At 55.7% G+C, this 5643-nt stretch overlaps 1 long non-coding RNA gene across 1 annotated transcript; it reads left to right on the forward strand.

Annotated features, from left to right (window-relative positions):
- The first annotated feature begins 4334 nt into the window (after nucleotides 1-4334).
- Nucleotides 4335-5342, forward strand: LOC127751708 (uncharacterized). Its single transcript, XR_008012224.1, has 2 exons — nucleotides 4335-4932; nucleotides 5004-5342. It is a non-coding gene; the product is annotated as an uncharacterized LOC127751708 (long non-coding RNA).
- Nucleotides 5343-5643: the final 301 nt, after the last annotated feature.

Raw genomic sequence — 5643 nt, forward strand, 5'->3', positions numbered from 1 at the left:
CGGAAGCCGGCGGAGGGTGGGGTGAGAAATTCGGCGTGACACAACGCAGGGCAGATGCGATATTGGTCCAGCAGCAGCAGAGGCCCAGCAGAGGGCGCGCCCAAGCGTAAGCGTGCCGCGAGATGGTTGTCGTCGGCCAAAACACTTCAGCGGGGCTCGGCGCGCGGCAGAGAAAACGTCAAGCAGCGGACTACTCCTGGCGCAGCGACGCGGTTTCTCTCCGAAAAGCGACGGAAAGAGAGTCGCCGTCTCTTCCTCTGCTCATATATAGCTGCCTTTAAGTGATCGTAACAAGAACGGCGACCGCGGGTCCCATTTGCAAAGCAAACAGACACACGACTCTCTCTCACACACTCACGCATCTTCTCCTCGTGTTTGAAGAACGGGGGCCCCCCGGTCACACGACAACCCCGATAAATAACGTCACTCAGTTCCTCATATATACGGCTGCTGTGTGTGTCGCCTGTGTGGCGACATATGAGCTGCAGCTTTGCAGCCGGTACCGCGCAATGGGCCCGCGTGATCTCACATTAGCGGGTGGGTACGTGACTTGAACGCAGGGGGCGGGGCGACGCGGGGCGGGGCGGGGCGGCTGCTGGGTCACCTGCGCCCCGCGGGGTTCCTGGGGCCTGGAGCTATGTACGGCGCTACCACGTACAAGTCAGTCGGTGCTGCAGCACGATCGGCCCGAGAGTGACACTCTGCCATATGGGACCGCGCGCCCCATTTTCGGGGCACTTCGGGCCGCAACGACGACTCCAACACGAGGTTACGTTATACACGTCATACACGCGGCCGTTAAGGGAGACGACTAGGCACATGAGATGGTGCGGCCCGGGGCGGAGGCGGCGGCGTCACGAGCGCGTCGCGGTCAGGCGGGCACGCGTGTTGCACAGCGCGCGACACCCCAGCGTGCCAAGTTGTGGCTGCCGTCGGGGACGGCCAGGATGCACACACACGGCAGGCGGCAGGCGCCGCGGGAGGGCGACATCCGCTCCGGGGGGGACGCACGACGACGCACGCACGCGCGGAAACTCCTCCGGGCCGGGTTACTCCGCGCACGTGGTCTCTCGCCTTGCCACTACTGGAGGGCGTCGTCGGCGGGGAGAGGACGGGGGGGAGCGTAACGCGGCTGGCCGGCCCTTGAACACGAGGCGGTCTCCTTGACCAGCTCGCGGAGACTATGACGCTCAGCGACGACGTGGGAGCGCATTTCGACCGGAAGAGACCCTCGGCCCGCTCGGCCCGGAGCCCGGAGCAGGAGGTCAGCGGCACAGTAATCGTATCACGTTGCGAAGTAATGGGCGGCCGCGAGGACCGGAGCGGAGATCGGGTGGAGCAGCCCGGCTGTGCCCGTCGCCAATCACCCGTAGGCGCCCATAGCCTTGCCCCGGAGCCGACCTCTCGCTGGAGGAGAATGGCGGGCGCCGCCGCGGCGCTGGCAGGGTGTGGCGGGGCGCAGGACGCGAGGAGGGCGCGGCCGTGTTGGCGGCGGCTCTGCTCCGGCTCCACCCGCACGTTGTCACCTCCGCGGTGCTGGCACAGCGCGCGGGTCCCCGAAGTCCTCCGGCGTCCTCCGGACCGGGCCGGGAGACGGCTGGCCCAGGGGTTGGCGTCTCTGCGATAGCTTCCCGCTCGTTGTCGCCTTCGGGGGCGCGGGTGTTAAGATGGGGCCTCTCTCCCACGGCTACCACTGCTACCCGAAAATCACTAGCACTTCATCGGCTTACGCCACACACAAACACACACACACGATGATGCACTGTTGGAGTCACTCGCACGGCCGCTCGCTCGCACGCACGCACTCACGCGGGGCTCTCGCTTGTTGCAGCAGCTGAGTGCCGGTGTAGCCGGTGTGGGCTCCTAGTGAGCGGCTGCTGGGCACTGCTGGGGCTGGGCGGCTGCGCGGGGCGCACTGAGGCGAGCCCCCTCGTGCCGACAAACGGCGGGCGGCGTCGCGCGCGTCCCGGCGCGGCAGGGGGGGCCGACGGTGGGCCGGACGGGGTGGGGGTTAGCCCCTGAGCCTGGGCCCCAGCGGTGGAGGGCGACCGGAGTGTGTGTCCGCGGACCAGCCTATGGGCGCCCGGAGGTGTGACCCTACCCCCGCCACGACCGGCGGGCCACGCCGTGCCCGACCACGTGGCGCCCTGCCACGCCCTGCCCTGCCACGCCCTGCCCTGCCACGCCCTGCCCTGCCACGCCCTGCCCTGCCACGCCCTGCCCTGCCACGCCCTGGGATAGTGACCTATCCAACCCAGCACGGCCCCCCATCAGCGGATACTACTTATCCCCAAATCGATCTGAGCTCAGGCTTGATCTGCCCTACTACTCGAGGCGAGATCAAGGCCCTTCCCTCCAGGGACCACGAACAACACAATGACTTCGCAATATGTGGAGCACGACGCGCTTTATCGCTACAGGGGGGCAAAAAAAGGAAAATGATAAAAGAACAATAATTGCAGTGGTATTGGTGCCCGTGGTACTTTATCCCCCCGCTCCACCCCCGGCCGCAAAGGCGATCGCTTTGCAGCGCAGCGTGTATGGCTGTCGTTAAGCGTCGCTGTACACGGCGCCAGGCCAGACCGCGAGCTGCGGCGTTTCATTTCATCCGAGCCGCTGCACAGCGTTCACGCTCAAACGGGCCGGCTTGGTGCCCGCCCAACTGCGCTGGAGCTGACAGCATCCCCCCATGGGAGGGGGCGTGTTTATTCGCAATCTCTGACGGGGACCGGAAGTCCCCCGTGAACGGACCCGGAAGTGTCAGCTGCCATATCAACCCCAATGGTAGGTCAATGAATCCCTTTGGTCGAAGAGATTTTTTTTTCCGCGTGCTCAGCTGCAGCTGTGACCGTTTCCCAGCAGGCCGGTCTCCAGCCGCGATTACGCAGAACGATTTTGTTGTCCTCGTTACTTCCACTTACTCAGGCCATTCCCTGGCCGGATAGCAACCCCATTGACAGCGGCCGCCGCGCTCCTTCTTGTCGCCGCCGCCGCTGCTGCAGTTCTAGTAGACGGCCTCCCTCTCGTGTCCACGTCCACCACCCTATTGCTACTGCTAACGTGCGTCGCCGACGCCCGCATAATGCCAAGGTCCACGCAGAAGGGCCGGGTCCTTACCTGGAGCCGCTCTGGAGGCTGGAGCTGCTGGAGCTGCGGCTGGAGGCCCAGGCGACATTAATGAATTAGGCGCACGGGTCACGGGGCGGTAACAACGCCGCGGCCGGCCAGGCCGACACAAAGTCGCGATACGGCTGTAAATAGAGCAGCGCAATCAATTCATATTATTATTGTTCAAAAATGAGAGAAAAAACTATCCTGAATGAATGTGATTACATTCAACGCATTCAAACATCATTAACATAACAAACAAAACACTGCAACACTACTTATTATTAAATTATTTGGTCTGTTACATTCTATTCCTTTTTCCATGCTTTTTTTTTCTCTCCCATGTCGTGTGTGTGATGTGAAGAAAAGGAGCGCGTGAATATGTAAAAATCACGAGCATATGAGTTAGGTAAATGCAAGGCGTGGTGGTGAAAAAAATTGGAGTGGAGATAATTGTGGACTTTAAGTGTGCAATGCGGGCTAAGTGTGCAGCGGCGGTGGGATAATTAAAGTGCAATCATCGGCTGGAGGCTCGAGGAGGAGGCTGCTTATTTCTCGCTGGAGGCTCCAGGCGCGCGCCGCCGCCTGAATGGTAAACACACACGGGTTGAATCGCCGAGTGATATGTCGGCCGAGTCCTCACACCTGTGTGTTGCGATCCCCCCCTCTCTTCTTGGAGCGCGGCCACCACAGGAGACCTGCAGCCGCGCCTGCTGCGCCTGCGCCTGCGTCTGTCATACCCGCAGCGGTCAGATGTCTATCTCTGCCCCGGTAATGGCGGGCAGCAGTGTCGATTGATTAACACGTTTATAAATGCGAATCAATTATTAGAACATGCCGCCGATGTTGCCGCCTGCCCCGCCGATGTTGCCGCCTGCCCAGCGCCGATGCTAAATCCTCATTACGTAAAAGATCGGGAACCATGAAAGTCACACTTGGGCATATGTTGTGCAGCTTGGCACCCAGAAAAATTCTGTGTTGAAAGCTGTAGCTACCATTGGCGAACAACCATAAAATGACGGTTGAACTCGCGGTAGAGCCAGCATGAAAATGGTAGCGGAGAACTGAAATTAAGTACTATTCACTGGGAGATTGTTGTTTCAACCGTTATTTTATGGTTGTCTATGAGTTAACCACGATGGTAGTTATTACTTCTTTTTTTTGGGGGGGGGGGGGCGGCGAGGGTGCTTTCCTCGTACGGCCGACGGGCGAGCGGCGTACACCCCAGAGAGAAATAGGTCGTGGAAAAGACGTGGACTCCACGTGGTTTCGTGGATTTTTCGTGGTGGTGGATACATCCACCAGATATCCACCACTATTTACCTTTCTAAAAAGTTGCAAATAAAATCATAAGAAACCATTTTTTCGTCAACATTTCTTACTAAATGGGATTTTTATTGTTCTGAACGCCATATTCCAGTATATTGTCAATTCGACGTGGAATCCACGTCGAATCGACGTGTATCAGTTCGTCTGTCATTTACACGTCGATTCCACGTTGATCTCACGTCGATTGCCTCGAAACCCTTGATTTAGTTGCTCGTACCAGTTGGTCTCAAATGTAGCTATGCTTATCACTTTAAAACAGCGCCAACGAAACTGTTAGACATTTATTCTGTGACAGAGCACACGCTTTTCATTCGTCATCTTCATTGAAGAATACTCAGATAGTGTTCTTGTGAACACCTTTCAAATATTCCGCCACGACATCATAGAGTTTCGTTTTGGACGGAAAAAAGAAGGCACCGTAAGTTGTTTACATTCGAAATGTCGTATCGTGTTTGTGGTCTTTTAGTACAAATTACTACAAAAAATCAAACAAGCGTAAGTGAATACAATTTTTTTTACGTTTCCTCTTTGTATTATCGCATCGTTAGCAATTTCTCTTCGTGCAGGTTTTGTCTTCTGTGGACGTATGGTGATATAGAGGCACAAGAGCATGCTGGTACCAGAACTGCTGCCGTTAATCAAAGTCGGAAGGTAAGGAAAGGTCTAAACTTATAACTTCTCAGCGTGATTCGGTTATAGATGTATTTAGTGTCAAGAAAAGATATTTAATCTCTGTCTTTTATCGTGGGCGAAGTATAGACTAGGTTAGTTTGGTTTAGGTTATCATACTTAACCTCTTAGGGAATGACTCGAAGCCTGAATAAAACATTAATTACACTGCAACTCAAAATTTGTTTGCGTTTTTCACCGAACTTTTCTGCTATTGTTACACAGTGTTATTGTCAGTGCATTGATTTGAACTCTAGACCAGGTTACGTTGAAAGGCTTGTCTCTCTGATAGTGTGTATTTGAAATTATATTCTTGTCGTTGCTTCTTCAAATTCAAATGGTTGTTATAAAAAGTCTGTTCACTTTTTATAATGTTACCTCCATATTCACAGTAATTTAGTTTCATTTATTTTCAGGTGCTTTGGTAGATTTCAATAAGCAGGGGGGTAGTACCTTCTGATGAAGAACCCATTATAAACTGGCTGATATATGCAGCGAGAAGACTGTTTATGTTTTTCTTTAAGTTTCGTTGCATCT

Source organism: Frankliniella occidentalis, unplaced genomic scaffold, assembly GCF_000697945.3.
Source record: "Frankliniella occidentalis isolate FOCC.00 unplaced genomic scaffold, Focc_3.1 Scaffold756, whole genome shotgun sequence".
NCBI classification, from domain to species: domain Eukaryota; kingdom Metazoa; phylum Arthropoda; class Insecta; order Thysanoptera; family Thripidae; genus Frankliniella; species Frankliniella occidentalis.